Source organism: Numida meleagris, chromosome 19, assembly GCF_002078875.1.
Source record: "Numida meleagris isolate 19003 breed g44 Domestic line chromosome 19, NumMel1.0, whole genome shotgun sequence".
In the NCBI taxonomy this organism is placed as follows: Eukaryota; Metazoa; Chordata; class Aves; order Galliformes; family Numididae; genus Numida; species Numida meleagris.
Genome location: NC_034427.1, coordinates 4,700,471 through 4,720,717, shown reverse-complemented (window position 1 = coordinate 4,720,717; position 20,247 = coordinate 4,700,471). Strand labels below are relative to the sequence as shown.

General features: G+C 51.4%; 1 protein-coding gene across 4 annotated transcripts in view; it reads left to right on the top strand.

The window, feature by feature from the left end:
• Positions 1-20,247, top strand: part of ZHX3 (zinc fingers and homeoboxes 3) — a 32,628-nt gene continuing 12,381 nt past the window's right edge. For 2 of the 4 annotated variants that reach the window (XM_021416774.1, XM_021416777.1), the window contains exons 1-2: positions 1-36; positions 12,230-12,320. The gene's annotated coding sequence lies outside the window, so the exon portion shown is untranslated. Of the gene's footprint in view, positions 129-12,229; positions 12,321-20,247 lie in introns of all 4 variants that reach the window. The other 2 variants (XM_021416775.1, XM_021416776.1) reach the window with 1 other exon arrangement.

Here is a 20,247-nt window from a genome sequence, read left to right as displayed (position 1 = left end):
GCCGAGCCGCTGCGGCGGCGGGGGAACCTGCGGCCGGTGAGTGTCGGGTGGGCGGCCGCCTCGGCTCCCGCGGCTCTCCGTCTCCCGGGGACCTTCCCCGCGCCCCGCGCAGCCTCGGGCGGGCGGAGGTACGGGAGCTGTCAGCGGGGGGGTCCGGATCCGGGCGTGGGGAACGCGGAGCGGCCCTGCGTGCGCCTCGCAGCGCGGGGGGAGCGCTGAGCGCCCGCTGACCGGAGGGCTGCGGCCCTTGGGGCTGAGCGGGGAGCGGCCGTCCCGCTGGGGTGGCGGTGGGCGCGGGGCAGCTCATCGGAACGGTTTTTTTTCGGGGGACGAGGAAGGAAAGAGGGAGGAAAAAGCCTTCCGTAAGATCGGGAGCACGTCCGAGATAGCGTCCCATTTACTGCTGGAGAAAACCGCAGCTGAGCGATAGCTCCTGTTAGCTGGGTGAGATCCGTCACCCGGACGTGGGTCCAACTTCGGATCCGTAGATCAGAGCGGGCAGCGGCTGCTGTCGGCTTCCCAGGGTGACAGCGCGGTAATGCCCGCACAGCCGCCGAGCCCAGACCCGGCTTTGAGGGGGGGAAGGACGGGGCTGCTGGGCTGCGTCTGGTTCCCGATGCGGCCAAATGGGGCTGGCGCTGATCATACTGGAGACGGCTGGAGTTTAGCGGAGGTTTTTCTGACAGGGCTCAGATTCCACGGTTCCTGTTGCCATAAGAGAGCCGGGGTGATTTGCAGCCCTGAAGTCGCTCCAGGTAACACGCTGCTATGGACGGAATCGCTGCCGAGCCAGAGCAGCCTGGAGCGGGCTGCTGTCCCCACTGGTGGTCGTGGGGCAGGGGATGTGAGCAGCTCTGCGGGTCCTTCCCACCCTGCCCTCACCCCTCTGCTGTTCTGCTCAGTGAAAGGATTTTCCCTTTTCTGTTCAGCCCTCCTCTTCCTTGCTTCCAAATATTTGGTGCCTCCGTGTATGTGAGCTGTGCTATTTGCTTCATCTCTCTCGGTTACTATGGTGCTGGTATGTGAAAGCAGCTCCCCAGCTCCTCACGGGGTGAGTGAAACAGCCAAAACTTGGTTTTGCCTTGCTGGTGAGACACAGTGCTGCAGCCGTCCCCTATCACCCCTTCCCAGTCGCTTTGCCTTGAGGCTGCCTGGGTGCTGGGCAGCTGCTCTGGAGCCTCAGAACCTCAGAAAGAGGTTGCCAGCGAAGCAGCAGTGGCGGGCAGGGCTGCACCTCACTTGGAAGACTGCTGGGAACGGAAACTTAATAATGCAGGGCTTGTGGAAGTCCATGCAAACGAAAGGCAGAGGATGGGAACAGCCTCGTGCCAGGGCCGGGACCTTCCCACCCTTGCCCAGGCATGGATCTGTAGTTCTGAGGGTGGTCACCCTGCCTGGACTCTGATCCGCCTCCTGGAGGTGCTTCTCTCTGTGCATTCAAACAGGAGCCTGGGCTGATGGTGCCTGTGACTTAGGCACCTGTTCCAGGTCAAACAAATGCAGGTCCCGCTATGGGGGCTGACTTGGAGGAGATCCTTCTCGGTGGCGCTGCAGGACCAATGGTCAGTGTGGGGAAGCCTGCAGCATCTCCTTCCCTTTCCAGCTGCAATGGCTTTGTTGAGTAAGAGAGGGGTGATGTTTCTAATTAGAAGGAAAAAAAAAAACAGCCTTGTACATCTCCCCTCTTTGTTTGTTTTTCTCTCTTTTCTCTGGACCAGCGTTCTAAATGACAATGCTTAAAGCGCAAATGGAGCGAGTTTGCGCGAAGTGAAATCCCAGAGCAGGGCTGCGGTGGGGCTGGAGCCCAGCGATGACAGCATGGCACAGGGCAGAGCCGGGGCAGCTGGTTTGTCACCGGGGGCACTCGCAGGCACCACAGCCGTCTTCGTGCAGAGGGTGTTCCCAGACTTGTCAGAAATTCCGTCCTTTCCCTTTTCTCTCTCCCTTCAGAGCAGGACTGTGTCCCGATGCCTTCTCAATTTAGGGAAGAAAGTTCGAGGGAGGTTGTTCTAGATGAAGGAAAAGAGCCTTTCAGCCTTTTTTTATTTTTTTCCTTAATACAAGGATGCTTGAGAGGGCCACGTCAGGAACAGGGTGGGGAGACAGCCTTGGAATGCGGCCTGCAGAGCGTCCTTAACACAGAGCAGTGCCTGGGAGGGACGCGTTTAGATTGTGAACCCTTGGAAACTCACAGGGGCGAGAGGCAGTGGAAAGGCTGCTCGGTGCTGGGTTTTGTGTTGGCATCCTTACCTCTTCCTCCCCTTGATTGGTGTCTTGAGGTTGTTCTCAGACTGGTGCCATGGAAGCGTTAGTTTGCTCCCATAGGGAGAGGAGGAGGGAGCGTGGCCCCTCAGCTTGGCTCAAGGGCTGCCTCCAGCCAGGTGCGTGCTCAGCTCCGGTAAATAAAGAGGTTTGCATGAAGCTTATAATAACTTCTCTTGGAAATGGGTCAAGCAAATATTTATTTGCCTAAGGTGTCATGCCAATATTGTAGGAATACTCAGATGGGGAATCACTCTGTTTTTCTGCTGCTTTGTTTCTTTTTGTGCCTGTTTGGCGCTCTCTGACAAACAACACCTGTTGATGGCTGTTTGGAACCAGTGGTATATTTAATGAGCTGAGAGCTCTGCTTTAAGGCTCCAACCGCATCCCTCCTGGGGCTCCAGATGGCATTTTGGAGGTGAGCAGCACCCCAACACAGTGCTCCTCCGGCCGGGGTGGACTGTGCAGGCTGCGGGTGGCACGAGTGGAGCTGCTCAGAGCATGGCTCTTCCCACTCCTGGTGAGGTGAGTGCATGCTTGGCGCATTCAGGTTAATTGCCCCCTGGTGTGTTTGTGGGGCTAGGCAGTCATGTGGGTGTGAGTGATGGAAACGTGTCATCCTCCAGCACGTGCAGGGCGTTGTGTGGGGCTGGCGCTGCGTTTGTTAGGCAGGATGGAAACACAGACTCCTCTTATGAAATGGGTCTCGTTCTCCCTTTCTTTGTTAAGAATCATTTCCGTGCTGGAAAATATTTTGGAAAAGGAGAGCCTTTCTAATAGGGGCAGAGCTAATTTAGAAAGAAATCTGGGAAAAAGCCCCAACTGTGTGAGCAGAGCAGGAGCAGGCATGTGTTCTGGGTTCAGAGCCAGCCGGGGAATGGGAACGTTCTGCTGAGGCTGCAGCCCACCTGTCGCTGGCTGCTCCGTGCCTCTGCTGCTTGTGCACCGTGAGTGCAGCGGATGTTGTAAGGAACAGCCAAGTGTTTTAGAGAAACGCCAAAGACTCGGTGCTTTAATGAGACTTTACAGGCAGGAAGGGCTGGCGGTGGTGCAGCAGCCACGGGGGATTTGCAGATCCCTCCTGCAGGCTCAAGGAGAGCTGGAGGTGCCTGGCTGTTACCATGGGATGTCAGGTAGTGCTTGTTTGCTCCAGGTGGAAGGCAGCTCCTTTGGTCCTGCACTGATACAGGCTGCCCAGGGAGGTGGTGGGGTCACCGTCCCCAGAGGTGTTCAAGAACCACGGGCACTGAGGGACGTGGCCAGTGGGCATGGTGGGGTGGGTTGGGGTTGGGCTTAGAGGTCTTTTCCAACCTTGATGATTTAATGATTCTTTGGAGCATTTCTTCCCACTTGGTGAGGGGTGACCTGAGCTTGACTGGGTGCCTGGAGGGGCCTTTGATGTGAGGGGTTGCATCCGTAGAGGACTTTGGCAAAATAGGCTTCACTGGCACACTGCCTGACCTTGCTTCAAGTCCATGCTGCTGCTTACTTGTGTCTACTCTTCAGGTGTAGTTTTCCATCTTACTCTGTGATCTGGTGACACATATGTATTCTCCAGGGCAGCATTGGTTCCCCCAGGAATCTCACATCTGCAGGTTTCAGAGCAGCACCTTTGCTTTTCTCAGTCACCATGTGCGGATGCCCGAGAGCAGCCTGTGGATCCCCAGCGGCGTGTGGGGGGTGGGAGCAAAACCACAGCTTCAGAAGGAGAAGAGCCTCAGTTGTTTAAAGGGACTTCAAAGTTTTCATGTTCCCGCTTTGATCCTCTCTGGTGTCTGGGGTAGGTCTCTTTCTTCTTTCTCTTTATTTATTTTTTCCCCCATTGTAGTTTGCAACTTGCTGTCTGAGCAGTTGGAGCTGAGCGGGTGAGGGCAGGAGCTGCTGCTTTCAGAGGTGCAGGCGGTGCTGCAGGCAGATGCAGTGTCCCTCGTGTGCTCACAGTCCTGCTGCTGGCAGCACCAGCCTGCTCGGCAAGGTGTAGAGAGGAGGCAAGTTGGACTTGAAGATTGCAAATCTCTGCCTCGCTCTGGTGATACCTCCAGGATCCCCAGCAGCAACCGACGCACAGCTGGTAGCTCCAGCAGCTTGAGAAAGCAGCCCTTGCAGGTGGCAGCTGTGGGCTCTGTCCCTCTCTCACTTCTGGGGTGAGGATGGAAGCCCCCAGGAGCCAGGATGCTGCTGGAGCAGCAGGACGTGCCTGCCTTCATCCTGCTGCTCCTGCACAGATGTGTGCTGCAAGCTCAGCGGCCTCCTCATGCTCCTGGGCTTGGAAATGAAGGCTCGTTTGCCGTGTACGAGGAGGTTTTCACTTTAAAAATTCGAGCTGAGCGGAAAAGGGTGAGATTAGCAGGAGGCAAGAGAGATGCTGTTGTGAACACCAGAGAAGCTGGTAAACAAGAGAGGCTTGCATCGCCTTCCCAAAGTGTCTGTGCCAGAGATGTGGTTGTTGTTCTGCCTCTTAATGCTTGGAAACGCTGCCTGGTGCAGGGGTTGTTACTTGGTTCCTTGTAGGCATCGAGCTGAAAAGAAAATTCAAAGGAAATTATGCCGAATTTAAAATGTCCTTGATTCCTTTTTTTTTTTTTTTCCTCTATTTCCCTGCTAATTTAATCAATTCCCCGCGGTGTTGTAAATCCCAAATGTGAATGGGAAATAATCCCACCACCATGGTAATTAGTGTGTAACCATTGCATGCAGAAAGCCCGGGCCGCTGGGCTCATTGGTGAACGCGTGCTATTTTCTGAATTAATTTCAATAATCACATCTTACATTAATAAGAAAGTGGGGTGGGGAGGAAGTCTTAAATTTTCCTAACGCTGAGTGCAGCGATCTGTGTAGTGCAGGACGGTACGTGCGGTGGGGATGCTTCCCACGTGATTATAGAAGAGAAATGAGGGAGGTTCTATAGGCTGAATTGTGGAAAAGCAGCGTTGCCGGCCTTGCAACTGAGAGGCTCCATTTCAGCTGTTATTTATTTTTTTAAAAAATTGAAGACGGGAATTGTGAGTAAAGTAATTGTGTGTGTAATTGTGTGTGAGTGATGGTGTACTGGGGGGAGGGAGCGTTCTCCTGCCGAGGTGCTTTCTTGCAGTATGCAAACAGAAGTCCAGTGGCGTCGATGAGTGCTTACGTTTGTTTCCTTGCATAGCGTGCAGCCAGCAGCTCCTGAACTCTTTGCTGTGTGATGGCTGCAGCGCCCGGGAGCTGCTTGGAGGGGATGCCAATGTGAGCCACCAGGAGCGGTCAGCACCGAGGTTACACCTGGGGACTGCTAGAGCAAAGGCAAGGAATCCATGGATTGAATGGAGCTCCCCGTGCAAACAGAGCTTTGCCATGAGGGGCTTGCAGGACGGGGGCTGCGGTGTCCCCGTGTGCCCCCAGGGCTGTGTGCAGGGCGAGGTGGCCACGGCCAGCACACGGAGCAGGTCCCCGGCTCCCTCCCGGAGCCTCAGGATGCGGTGACGTCCAAGCTGTCAGATGTTGTTTTTAAAAACGTCCGAGTGCTTTGAAACAGTATTTATTATTTTATAAAAGCGGGCCCTGCGTTCTGTGGGAAGGTATGCGAGCGGATCGCCACGGTATTTTCTTTGCATATTTTCCTAATGTTAGAAAATATCCCAAAGAAGTATGGCATTGTTTCGTTTCCCCCTCGACACTTCATATTTTTCTAAAAATAAAAGCTAATGTCAACAGCCCTGCACTAACGAGTGGGAGAATCTGCACGTTGTGCACCCTGTATTTTTTTTTTTTTTTGGGGGGGGGGAAGGGGAAGCAAGATTTAGTTGGGAATCACATTATAAGCCCTGTATAAAAATGTATCTTTTAAACCAGCTCGCCAGTGTGGGTTTTTTTTTTCTTTATAAAATGCCATTAATCCAGTTAGAGGCAGAAAATACCCTCACAAAACAGGGGCCGGGAAGGGTCAGTTGAGGTGAATAAACAGGCAGGCTTTTTCAGGAAAGGCCAAAAACTGGCCTGCTGCTGCTGCTGCCTTGGATCTTACCTTAAATACAGCCTCCTTCAGAGCTGGGGCTGTGCTGGCAGGCGTTGCCGGCACCTGGTGCAGCAGTGCTCTCGTTGCAGGGATGCCTTCCTCCCACTGCCCCGCACCAGCCTGGGTTCTGCCCTGCATCTCCCGCCCTGGAGCTGCTCCTGTGTTGTTTGGGGCTTGAGTTATGGCTGTAGGAGCTGGCGGCGCTGATCCTGACAAGCTGATTCTTTTCTCCTCCGTTTATTTATTTCTTCCCCCCTTCATTTTAATCCCGTCTCCTGGGAGATTCCAGTTGAAATCTATTCATTGCTGACATATTTCTTTTCCCTCGCGCTGCCGATGCCCAGTCCGGTTCGATTGTGTGGTTTGTTTCTGGCACAGGAGGAAAAGAGGAAAGGAACGGGAGGAGAGCTGCGCTTGGGGCCGGCTGCGTGCGTGGACACGCGTGCCCTGTTTGTGTTCCCTCCACTCTGTTAAACTCAAGTTCGAGTTTCGGGAGGGAGCTGCTCGCATGTCCCGAATGAAAGCAGGCAGCGTTCTGCTGGTGTGCAGAAGGTCCAGCATGGGCTGAGTGTAAGCAAGGCCCTGGGTGTTTTGGCAGGGTTGGATGGGCAGATCAGCTCAGCAGCCCATCCAGGCAGGTGGAATGCCTCTGTCCTTGCCTGGAGGTAAGTGCTGGCACTGGCGCTGCTCGGAGGTTCTGCACCACGTTTGGGTGGACGTGTTCGAGTGGCGCTTCCATAGCTGGGAACCACAGCGTGGTTCTGCACCTGCCCAAAAACCAAAAATTCAAAAGTCAGCAGTGCCAAATCCATTGATGGTACATCGAGGGTTCCTCTGCTTGTCCTTGGAAGTCTGGACACGCTCCGTGCCTGCTTGACAGTTTTCCTCCAGAACCGTGATGTCACTTATCTGCGTTGTCCCCCCGCCTCAGTGAAACCCAATGTCCTCATGGCCCTGGGAGCTGAAGCTTTTCCCTGGCTGATGCTCTCAGCAAGAGCATCTTTTCTTTCTGCAAATGTTATGAAGCTTGTGATAAAGTTGCATGGCTTGGCGATGCCAGTTTGGTGTTGTTGGTGTGCCAGAACTGCTGAATGAATCCTTTATCATGCATTTGTAACTGTAGCTGTCGGAGAGGGAGCTTCCAGGAGAAGCGCTTTCAGAAGAATGCTTTTGCAAAGGAACACTGTCCTGCAAAGAAGTGCTTTGCGGGGGGAGGAAAAGAAAAACCCAAGCCCAGCGTTTTTCTTGTGTTAGTGTTGTAAAAGTTGCCCATTAATTTGGGCAAATAAGTTTTTGCTTCCATTTCTTGACAATTTTATCTGTCTGCTTTGTGCTAGCAAGCACTAGTCGAGCTCCAGGCGTTTGGGGGCAAAAAAGACATTCAGATTCTAAGCAATAAAGTGCTTGGTTTGTGTAACTCCCCGTCGTGTCCCCAGGCGTGAGCCAGCCCTGTCCCTGCCGGGAGCAGGATGGGACGCCTCTTGTGGCACAGAGAGCGAGTGCTGCCTCCAGTTCTGGGGACCTGAGCTGGCTCGGTGCATTGCTTCCACTCGGAGCAGGAGAGCTTAAGGAGAACGCGAGCTGGGAGCGGCTGTGTGCCCCGCAGTGACAGCCCCAGGTGAGCTCTGCTGTGTTGAGCTGTTTCCCATCTGTGCGAGAGCCGTGCACTTCTGGATGGCAGGAGCTCCAAGCTTGTCCTCCCCCCGGCGACTGCCACACAATTAAGGATTTTTAGCGGTAATCCTGCTTAAAAAAAAAAAAAAAAAAATTACGCTGATGTCTGGAAATGGTTTGGCCACTGCTTTACAGCCAGCACCTAGCTGTGGTTTTTGTGTAGGACCTCCCTGCAGCTGGGCAGAGCGCAGTCCTGCTCTGTTTGCAGCTCGGTTTGGGGTTGCCATCCTCTGCTCCAAAGTCCCCAGCTCGCTGTGTAGCCGCTCGTCTCACTGGCACCGAGGCAAGAGAATACAACATTAAAAGAGGAATGTGATTATGATCCTGTAAAAAAGAAAATGACAGAGGAATTTGGCAGCGGCTGCGGCCCGTGAATGTAATGTATGATATTTTATCCATTTCTAAAAACGATTAGATTTCAGGCTGACAGTTTAAATGACAAATCACCTTAAAAAGGCTTTTGTGCCTGGTGTAAGGGCTGTCGGCTTGGCTTTCCATTGCTAACTGTGGAGCAAGTGAGATCCAGCGTTCCCCATCCTGGGATGCAGCTCACCGTGCAGAACCCTTCGGGGAACATGGGAGCGGGGTTTGTTCCCCACGTCCCGAGGGGATGCTGTGAAGCTTGAGGGTGTTTGGCAGGAGGGAGAGCAGCGCTGAGCCGAGCAATCACGCGGCGGATCAGAGCTCCATTGTGCCGTACGTAAAACATGCAGCAAAAGCAATTTCTGCTCTCAAATAATTGATGGCCGTAAGTAGAATTCAGACACTTGTGTCCCTGGTGCATGAGCCTTTTTCTTTTTTTTGCATGCGGGAATTTTCTGTTTTATCTCCTGCCCCACTAGGAGCTTGGTTGCCTGAAGGATGAGGAGTCCCAGCTCTTGCCTGCAGTCCTGGGAGCAGCTCTGTGGGCTGGGAGAAGAAGGTGAAAGGAGAGGGATCCTGCTGTCCTGGTCCCTTTTGCTGGGGGGAGGAGCTGACTGCAGTTTGCTGAGTTTTTAAAATCTGACCTACATAGGATTTAAAGTCTTAAAAACACGGCGATAGGAATTTTTAGCTTAATGAGAATAATTTCATAATTCCTCCTCTTTGTGATGGAAAAAATGACTCAGGTAGAGGTGAGATGGGGCAGGGCTGTATCTGCTTGTAAATTCCTGGGGATCGGGTGCTCCTTTGCTGCAAATAGCCGCCCTGGAGCAGCTGGCTGCATGGTGGCACCGCACCGGGGGACGGATCCTTCCTCCTCAGCTGTTGGCACGAGAGGAGAGGTCAGCTGGAGGGAGGCCAGAGCATCGTGATTGAGTTGACTGGAGGTCTGGAAATGCTCATTTGAGGGAGCCTGGGTTGCTGGGCTCCAGCTCAGAGAGGAGGGAGGGAGAAAGTGAGTCTGTAGGTAGCTGCAAGTGCATGGCAGGGATGGGGGTCTTTCTTTTCCATGGTTACAGCAGATAGGAAAACAGGTCAAGGTCTTATTTGTGGAGAAAAAAGCTGAGATTAAAGTATTTCTCAACATTTTCCTAAAAGCGACAACTGTTAAACGCCGGATTTGGTGGTTTGGGGAGCTTGGAAGGTCAAAATGCATTAGAAATATTCCCCATGTTGAGTGATGGTGCGGGTGCAGTTCATCCTCCCGCATGCAGGAGTTGTCCAGGTGCTTTCCTGTGGTCCCTCTGCTAGCCCAGCCTTGGGCTAAAGGGGTTGTTGTCAGCCTAAAATAAGCAGGAGGTGACAGATTATGTTCTGTGGCTTCAATTTGCAGGAGTCTTTTCAAGGATGCCACCTTATCTTTGGAGGAAACAAGCATTTTGTAGGGACATGCAGCCAAGGGATCTGCACTGTTGATGCATGAGCGAGGTGTGAAGTCCCAGGAAGGAGTTCTTCTGAGCTGCAAACGTGCATTGCAGCACATCATCTTAGGTCTCACGGTGTGGGTGAGCTCTTCGGTTTGGAACCCTGCTATGCTGTGGGTTCCAGGACTCATAGCAGCACGGTGTGGGAGCTCTGTTGTAGGACAGAAGGTCCAGTGCTGCCACAGGGATGCGCTGGTCTCTGTCAAAGCAGGGACTGTGTGAGGTACGTGCATGTCTGAGCTGGTTCCCTGCCTGGAAATACAAGGAAGGAAGGCCAGCAAGAGAGAGGTGAAACATCCCGGTGCTGCTCTGGGGAGCAGAGAGCGCTCATTTCTGTCATTTAAGGACCATTTTGCACTTGGACAGCTTGCCCTCCTGCAGGGCAGGCTGGTGGGAGCTGGGTTCAGGCTGCGTCCTCCGCTGTCCTTGGCACCTGGCTGGGCTGTGTCGCTCCTGCAGGTCTGTAAGGAAGCTTTGTTCTGGGACAGCACCGTGCAGTTTCCAGTAACGTCAGAAAGAACCCGGAGCGGAGCAGGAAGAGGGCTATTAAAAAAAAACAGAGATTGCCAGGTGAAAGCAAAACAGAACAATCTCTGCTCTTGGGGCTTTGAGTTCTCAGGGCCAAGACCCCGTGTGTGCTCAAACACGGCAGTGGATCCTGCACGGGAATTGGGGAATGCTGATGTGGGAATGCTGTTCTCCCTCGCATTTTACAAATCTGCCATCCCAGAAGGCCCAGGCACTGCAGATTGCAAACCACAGGTACATTAGAGTGACTGATCCTCTGTGTCAGGCCTTATGTTTTGGGAATACATTTGTCTTCAGTCCTGAATTGCAGCCTTTGAGCCATTTATTCAGTCCCGAGGAAGCTGTAACGCTCGGAAGGAAGGCAGGAGGAAGGTTAACTTCTGCAATCAGTAGCTCTGGCACAGAGTGGAAATCCCTAATGCAGAGGGACCCAAACAACTCTCCGAGCGTGTCATAGCTATCAGACGTGCCTGGGATTTTTGTATATGAAAGAAGTTAGGGGAAAAAAGCATTCCTTGGTCGTCCTTGGCTGCCCATAGTTTCCGTGATAGGCAGCCGAGCTATTGGCATGCACTGCTCAAAGGAGCCCCCAGCTCATGCCCCTTACCCCCACCTCTCCCACACATTGTCCTACTGGAGGCAGCAGCCTCAGGCAATTCAGCAGGAGCTGTGAAGGGTAGTATAGTGCCTCATGCTGCCAAATGTGCAGGTTTTTTTGCTCTGTTTTCAGAACTAGGTTTTAGGAAACTGCGATTTGCTCTGCCTCCAGCCCGAGTTTCTATTTAAAACACCTTTAATTGCAGGAATTGAAAGGCACTCAAACCGTTACAGTCAAGGTCACTCTTCTTAATTTAGGTACCCCAAGGATCTAGAAATCTTGTTTAAGCCTCAGATGTATGTTTCATCCCGAAAGGAGCACGCAGATGCTATTAAACCTGCCATAGCCAGGCGAGCTTGTGCAACAAGAGCAGCAGGAACTGCTCGGCAGCTGACTCTGCTCTCTGTGCTGCTGTTGGAGCAGCTGTGGCTGTTCTGCTATCACTTCACTTGGGAGACTGCAGCGTTGTGCAAGTTGTTGCAGGACAATTACACGCATTGCTGGAATAAAACGCTCCATCAGCAGTCTAATATTTGTTCCTTATTGTATGTTCAACTTTTGCTGGCGTGTAAGAGGTTGTCACCTGTTCTGTCAAGGTCCCTTCATTCAGCACTGGGATCTTTCCAGGCGTGTTGAAACCTCATTGGTTTTCAGTTTTCACTGTGGCCGCTGGCCGTGCTGCAGCAGGAGAGTCAACACGTAAGCATTTTCCTTTACTTTGGAGTCGCAGCGCAGCTTTCCTATTTTCCATCCTTGTTGCAAGTTCTGGCTTACCTTTTCCCAGAGTGACTCTTTTGTTTTCAAATACGCTGTTTTCTCTCTCTGCCTGAAGTCAGACCCAGAAATCCACTTGGCTATTTCTCCCTTTATACAGTTAAGTGTAGAAATTATGAAATGCATTGGGCTGGCTTTGCTGCTCGTCCAGGAATGAGGGAATGGGGACTGGGCAGCAGCTGAGGGAAATGGAGGGCAGAGAGGAAGCGCATAGCTAAAAGTGAAGCTGCAGGATATATATAGATGACGGCTGCGGCAGAGCTGCTCAGGTTGGGATTGCTTCTCTAAATATGTCCCAGCTGAGTGCTGGGCAGTGTGGTCAGAGGGCTTGGCTACCTGCTGGTGAGCCACGGCTTCACTGAGCCGGGGGAGAGGCACCTCTTGGGATTCTTCACTGAAGATTTGCTGTGGCAGGTGGGACTGGTGGCACGGCTGAGCGCAGGGGTGAAACTGATTGGAGTTACATTTGTAATTTTAATGTTTACTAACCAAGGGTCACCTTCTTTCCCTGAGCTGTAGCGATAACTTTTGGTCCATTGTGCTCTATTCCAGCCCTGAGTCGACTACTGGTGCTTTAAAGATGCGTGCAAGCAATGAAGAGGAACTGGAAAACGAAGGGTTAAGGACGTGCTCCATTCTGCAGGTAGGTCGCAGCTGCGCTGCCAGGATGTGCTTGGTGCGTGGCTCTGCCTTACCCAGCTCGGGCTGTTTGTTTCATAACTGTGGGATAATTACTGATTTCAGTGGCTGACCATGAGCAGTAATTGCGAGCCACTGGGAAACGGGAATGACGGGAGAGGGGATGAAGAGAAATTCCTTCTTTAAGGCTGCAAAGTGGTTAAAATGATCGTCCTGTGGATGGTTTTCTAGCCCAATGGCTAAAATAAATGATCTCGTGATGGTTTGCTCTGTTAGCCTTTGAGCCATGTGCTTGGTATAGCTCTTGGGTTGTGCTCCAGAGCTCTGAGAAAGGGACCGGTTTTTCTTTCATCTGTATATCATGCCTTGGACAGGACAGAGTTTGAATGTCCCCTGTGGTTGTACTCATCTCCTGGCTGATGCTCACATGTGTTTGTGCTCGACCACTGATAGGTCTTTTCCTCTCAATCCAAAGAATACATATAACTTAGTAAGTGTGTATCTGCCCTGTGCTGTGGGTGAGGGGGCGAGGAAAGTGATGCATTTCCCTCTTGGCTTCTGTGGGTGGATGATGTACTCTTGGAAATAGCCCTCCCTTTTTCCATTATGCCATTCCAGGGCTTTGAAGAAAAAACTGCAGCTCATACCAGAGCAAAACTATCTTCTGTGAGAGAAACAAAAGTTCTGTGGCTAAGCCTGGGTGCACAGACAGTAGCTGATGGGGAATTCATTCCCTTGGTTCATGGTTGTATGACAGTGTCCCTATGGAAGGGGGGATTTTCCAACCCTAGAATGATTTCTACCCCAGTTGTGCTGTGCCTGGAGTCTGCTGCTGGGCTTCGCTCCTTGACCCTGTGGGGAGTAGAACAGGACTGATACTGCCACCGTAACTGTAGCTTTCCTGCCACATTTCCAGTTCTACAGGCTAAATCCAGTCTGCTCTGCTTGTGGATATGAGCTGGTGGAGCCTGCTGTAGCACAGGGTGTGCTGGGGTCTCCTGAGAAGTGTCCTCCTTTGAAGTTACCTTGGTAGCTGATGACTAGATGGGCCCTCAAATGCCATCTGTCAGTCACCTCGCCAGCGCAGTGAATGTTGGTGCTCTCTCTCAACTTGGCGTTATCTTCCCATTAGTGATAGAGAATTTGGTGAGAGGAAGAGGGGGAAGCTTTGAACCCCGCCAGCCTGCCTTGGTAAACTGGGCCTCTTGGGAAAGGGAGTAGGGAGAAAGGGATCAAGTTTTAGATCCTCAGTATTAGCCACTGAAAGATAGTCCTAGTGAACTTGGATTATTTGTGTGGAAGGTCACTGGGTGAATGGAAAGGATTCCTCTGTGTTACATCTGCAGAAAATAATGTAGTTTGTTACTCGAGGCTTTGCACACAGAGGCAGATCGTGGCGTTAGAGCAGCTTGTGTCATCCTCTCTGCATGCTCCCAGTCCTGCTCTGGCACATGCAGGGCATCCAGTATCTTCTGAAGGAGCATTGAGGGCCGAACTCTCAGGGTCTCTGCTCTTAGGACTTGGCCCCTTCTCTTCAACTCTTCCTTTCCCCCCACCCTCCTCTGATGTCCTCTCCCTCGCAGTCCATTTGTTTTTAAAATGATTGTGCTATTGTGTTCATCGATATGCACATACCCTGTCTTGTTTTTCTCTTGGACTAAAATTGCAAAGCAAATCTGTTTATGGTTTTGGTGAGCTAATTCTTCCCCACCCTAGATTTTTAAATAGACTCTTTCTCTACCAGGCTTGCAGAGCTCGCAGGATCTATTGAAGTAATGAGAAAAATATGTTGTGTGCTAACCTTCCTTTTTTGTAAAACTTTGTTTACAACACCCTATTCCTAGCAGTGCATTTGGAAAGTGCATTTCTTGATGCTGAAGCAAGCAGACAACTTTGAAAGAAGAAAATGGTAATTCAGTGCATTCAGAGGTGAAACCTTTGGAGTTTTCCACTTGCAGCACTTGGATTGCGCAGCGGACTCCGGCGAGCTGTGCCGAGCTGTCCTGCGGGTTGTTCAGGGCTCCCTGCCTCCTGGGAAGCTCCACTGCATTGGCTCGGGTCAGGCAGCTGCAGGTAGGAGCAGTGACAGATGCTGAATGCAGCTCGTGGTTTGCCAGGCAGGGCCGTGCAGCTGTGAAGCTGGTTTGGGAACTGACCTCTGCTTTCATTTTCGTATCAGCCCATTCAGGATGTGTAGCTGTGAAGTTTTCCCAGCTAGCAGCCCAGTGCTTTCCTGATGTGCTCACATCCCTTCCCTCTGTCCCTCCCTTCCTGCTCCACCCAGAAGAGCCACGCTCTTTCTTACTGACATGTCTCCTCAGAGTATGTATAAAATGTCACTCTGGCGAGTTCAATTGCTTGTATAGGGAGACTGAGGCCACTAGATGCTTAAACAGTGCATAAAGTTCTTGGCTAGACCCACGCTACATTGTATTGCATGAAAAGCAAATCCCATCCTGTGTGGCCCTTTCCAGACCTATTGCCTCATGCTTTTACTGTTGTCATCAGCTGAAAATGATCTGAGAGCTTTAGATATCCACAGCCTGGTTTGTCTGTCTGTTGGATTGGGAACATGTCTGTTTGTTGAGAGGTTTTGCACCTGCTGCTGTTTCTGTGCTGGAGCGGAGGGCGATGCCCTGTGCTGGCCCCAGCCCCGCTTCCTTGGGGATGTGCAATTTCGTTACTGCCACTCTGCTCAGCCGGGGTGCCAGGGAGCTGTGGAAGGTGTTACCAAAGGTTTTCCACTTCTGGTGTCTGTGAATGGATGAGTGCCTACTTAGAGCCTTGGGGCTGAGGCATCATGGAATCACAGAATATCCCAAGTTGGAAGGAACCCATAAGGATCATCCAGTCCAACTCCTGGCTTCATGCAGGACCGCCCAAAAATCAGACCATGTATCTGAGAGCGTTGTCCAGACCAGGTTCAAGGTGAGACGTCACGCAAAGAGAAAGGCTTTTTGGTGTTCAGAACAGCTCTAGAGCTGTAATACTCTGCTTCATCTGGAGACATGCAGCAGCATTTATGAATGAAGTTGCAAGCACAACTTGCACGGAGGTACGTTCTGACTCGCTGGAGGCCACCTTCAAAACAAAGTGATTAAATGTGAGCCAGACTCACCCTCATATCTCCAGCTGGATCTGAGATCTGACAAGCACTGCTGGTGGGGCTGTCTGCTGTGCTGAGGGAGTTGTCTGCTTCAGCACGCTGCAGTTTGGGTTTTATTTCCAAAGCGGCACTTTGAGCTTGTTGGGCTGGAAGGGAAGCTCACTGAGAAATCTCTGTCTCAGTAAAATTCAGCATAATCTCTTAGCAGTGTTCTTGTATGCAAAGTGGGAGGGTTTCTGAAAAGGTGACCTGTGAGGAGAGTGATCTCTGATAAATAAGTAGGTGGTGACTCACGTGTCCTGGGTTCAATCACTTCCTGGGACCTTGGGTGAGTTTGGAATGTTGCTCAGTGCAGCGGGTCCTTTTCTGTAACAGCATTTCCCTTCCAGCCCAGCAGTGCTGTGACAGTGAAGGCAGTCAGTGCCTCCTCCGTGGATGGCAAATGAGAAGCCCAGAGCAGAAGGCCTGGGCCTTTCTGCTGTTCTCCTGGGGAAAAGAGAACAGCATCCACTTTGATGGTTGTACCAGTGTCCAGTGACAGTGGTGTCACTTTGAGATCCCACACAGAGCTCCCTGTATAACGCAGGCCTTGAACTGGACAGCATTCCTTAGCATCACTTTCATTTGTTTCCATTAGCTTGAAGTCAGTGGCCAGCTTTGATGGAGCACGTTCCTGGTGCTCCTCTACTCTCTATGCTTTTCCTTTAAAGTATTCTGCTGCTTTTACCTGGTGTATACCTGTGATTAAATAGCTGGGTACAGTGTCTTGTGTACACTGCTGAGGAACCCACTAAAGCACCTTAATGGCAGTCTTTTAGGAAGGGTTTGGCTGGGGCCAACTCTCATCTTTGGTGTGTTTATTACATGAATTTCATATTGGCTATGGAAGAGGCATGGCCCAGTGGTGGGGAAAACCCATCCCTCTTGCAAAGAAGCTTTCAGCTGGTCAGCGTGAAGTCTGTGCTTCTGCATGTCTGTGGCAGCCCTTCCCAAAGCCCCAAACCCTTTCCTCTCTGGGTATCTTTGCCTGAATGGCAAGCTCAGTAGCTTGCCACCCTTGGTGCAGAGGTGCTGGAGGCTGGGTTAAGGCTCTTGAGGAAGTTGGAAGCTGTTCTCTGGGTGGTGTGGAGATTTCTGGTAGGTCTGCATCCAGGAGGTAAATCAAATCCCAAGAGGATGCAGTGCATGCAGGCACTTCTCCAGGCTAACGCTGGGTTTTGCGACCCTCACCCTGGGACAGTGCAGAAGAAACACAGGAAAAGTGTTCCTTGGCCGATGGAGAGCTGGAATCCCGTGGGATCATTGCCAAAGATGGCAACTTGTTTAAACTGGAAGGTGAGGGTATCGTCCCTGCTAGCAGCTTTTCACCACTCAGCAGCACTTGCCAAGCGCAGTGAGACTTGAGCCCGATTTAGAAGAGGGGAGAGGATTGCTAAGTCCTTTGGGTGTGAAAGCAGATCGTTTAGAAGAGGCTCAGAAATTGGGGCAGTGTAGCTCTGGAGCATTTGGGATTGCGTCGCACTCCATTTTCCCGGCTGTTGCTGGGAGGTACGTACAGTTTTGCGGCCTTAATCCAAGGAGGTCATTTACTGAACCTCTCACTTGGTTATTTTCCCCAACGTTGGCCACTCAAGTAAGCAGCTCACCACGAGGGCTTGTGCGATTGGTCTGAAGGGATCTGACTGTGGAGCTGCCTTGTGTGCTTGTGAGCTGATGGGAGCTGCATCCCACAGGCTGCAGCGTTTCTTCTCCTCGTTTCCCTGCTGCTGCACACATCCACCCACTTCATCTCTCATTGGCAGGTGATTATGGGCTTTGTATGGGGGGAATTCCTGCTGTCCCGAGTCTTATCCAGCTTGACATGCTGTCCTTTTGCTGCAGTATCATTGAGATGCTTCCAAGTCTGCTTCTCTCCCAGCACAAGGAAGAAAGCAATTGCCTGGAGAAACAGTGCTGGGTTGTTGTTTCCCTCCTTTGTCCGCAGTGTCTGGATTTCTTTTTTTCTTACCATTGGCAGTAGCTAAATAACTTCAGCTCTGGGATTTCAAACGCTAAGCAGAATTAAAGTAACGCTGACCCGATTTAGGCCAGTCACTGAGAAAGTGGCCTGTTGGAAAACGGAGGTGCCGCACTGCATTTGTTCATGGTATGTTTCTGTGCCTGCTCTCCTATTGATGTGCACGACAGCCGGGCTCCTGCTGGCACCTCACCTCCACCAGTCCCAGGGAACTGGCATGTCGTTCACCTTGTCTCGATGTTTGCCTTCATCTCTGCGAACGTGGCTCTGGTTTGAGCTGCTGACCTGGAAATGAAAGGCTCCATAATGCAGCTACCAGGCCCCGAGGCTGCCCGGTGCTTGCAGGCAGCCTGCTGACACAGCACTAACATTATTGTTACGTGGGTCCTCTGTGCTGCCTCCTCCTGCAGTTCAGTGTCTCATGCTGTTCTCTGAGTTATGTTGAGCAGAGTTAAAAATTTATCGTGTGCCATTCACCCTAATGATGATGGTGAGTGTTTGAGACTGCTGCAATGAGGCTGCCCTTTGTTTCTGAAGAAGAAGAAAGTCTTTTGGCTTCTGTGCCTCCGAGGGTATAACGTGGGCTGTGATGCTTTTTGGTGGTGTAGACATCCACGAAGGCCCTAGATAGGAGCTCAGGAGCGGAGCCAGCTATGTGGCTCTGCAACTGCCTTAATTCTGTGGCATGCTCTGGCAAAAGCATCACCTGTTTGAGGTAATCCATACCTGTCTGTGGGGCTGGGAGCGAGATTCCTGATGCTCTGGTGCTCTTACGGGCTGAGAACACAGGAACCAGAGCCACATGTGGTGGGGCCCATGGGTTGGCTGCCAGAACTCGTGGCAGCGTGACTGCTGCTAGGGGCAGTGAGCTGGGGAGGTGGAATAGCAAGAGCTGTGTGCCTCCCCGTGCCTGTGTGGACACAGAAAACAGTGAGTGCTTAGAGAATACAGCTGATGGAGGTGTGCTAATTACCTCACACCTGGCTGCACCCACAACAGTGGGGTTTTCCACTTGCTGCAATTTCTACGTGTATAGTTCCAAAACCTATGGCAGCGACCTGAAGGCCGGTTCTGTATGGCTTGGCCGTAATTGGGCACTATTTGCATAATGACAGTAATTTCCTCGTTCTTGTTTCCTTAATTTGGTTTGCAAGACTGTGCTGAAATGTGACTTAAAGCTGTAAGTATTTCTGTCTGTTGGCAGTCAGAAATGGAGGTTTAGTTGCGACTGTCTACAGAAATAAAATGCTGAGTGTTGGAGCTAAATTGAATAATATGGTGGTGTTCGTGCCTTAATCTTCCAAATAGTGCTCTTAAATTCGCCACACTGATGTCTGAAAAGCTTAAAAATAATAAACTCTATTGTATAGAGCTCTGAATGCAGAGGGGAGGCTTAGTGATTGCTGGCACTTTGCGGGTGTGCTCGCTAATGCATGGCAAGGAAGCAATTCTCCCAGCACGCCTGAATTTCTTAAACAAATTTCCTCATATTAAGGCCTTGTGATCTGCAAATTAATGAATGCATCATTATTTGGAATAAAGGATCGCAGGAAACCTCAGCCCAAAACCCAAGCCCCTTTCCTTAGGCTGTCACAGTGCTTTAAAATAGCTCCCGTCTTCCCCGTGTGCCTGCCAAGGGCTGCTTCCACCCCGCAGCTATTCGGGAGCCAGCTGGTGTTCCACCCCATGAGAAACATGGCCTGGATGAGCCTCAGCACCTATCTCCTCTGTTCCCTGTGGTAAGGTAGCAACCCAACCTCTCACCTTCTGCTCCTCACGGGAGGAGCGTGGTGAAAGTGGCTTAATGCTTCTTTTTGTGGTTTTTATGTAGTAGGAATTCAAAAATTAAGGGTCCGGGGAATCAAAAGTCTAAGGGGGGACTTGGAAAGGAGGCTCTGGCTTTGCTGCTTTTCATCTGATGCCTGTTACTCTGCATGGTTCTCCTGCGTCCTGGTGAACGCTGCTGCTGAGAGCAGCAGGCACCGCTTAAAAATCCAACAAAAAAACCCCAAATAACGGAAGGGGGAGGGGAGGAGGACGTGATTTGTTTATCGCAACTGTACTTGAAACTAATTTTAAATGTCTGTCTTTTGAGAGTAAGGAAACTCCTCCAGCTTCCAGCAGTAAATAACTGGGATGCTTTTAGCTCACAGCTGACCTACGGAGGATGGTGAGCTTTCAACGCAAAAATAATTGCCTCTCCGGAGCTAATCCATTCCAAGTCCCACTCAACAGCCAGAGGAAGCGGGGAGCCCTGACACATATGGTTCATACCACAAATAACCCTTGAACTTTGCTCAGTTTCTCTGCGTACTGTCCAGAGTGGCTTGACAAATGGTGTTCAGACCGAAGAGCAGGTGACGAGGATTGCTTCTGGCTGGCAGGTGCTCAGCTGCGACTCCTGTACTTTGCCCGTGGAGATCTAGAATGAAATCCCCAATCCAGGGGTCTTCTGGAATTCCGTCACTTCTGTAGGTACTAAAAAGGACCCGAGCTCCTTTGGAAAATTATGTTTGAGCTGAAGGAGCTGAAATCTTGCCAGTCTGGCTGTATGCTGCTGAAGTCCTTGTGGTGCAGTGCTTTGGGTCAGGGTGTTGTCTGTTGAAAGCAGTGGAAGAAAACCCCGTGCCCCTCTTGCAGGGCAGGTGTGTGAACTCAAAGCTTTAGGACCAAATGGTGACTCTAGAATTAGACGGTGTCCCGAATTTCCTTCTTCAGTTTTAAGCGGATGCAGCATTCTTCACTCACAGTCTCAACTGTTGTATGTTGGGTTGCATTGTTGTATGGGGTTGAACATCTGCCCCTTCC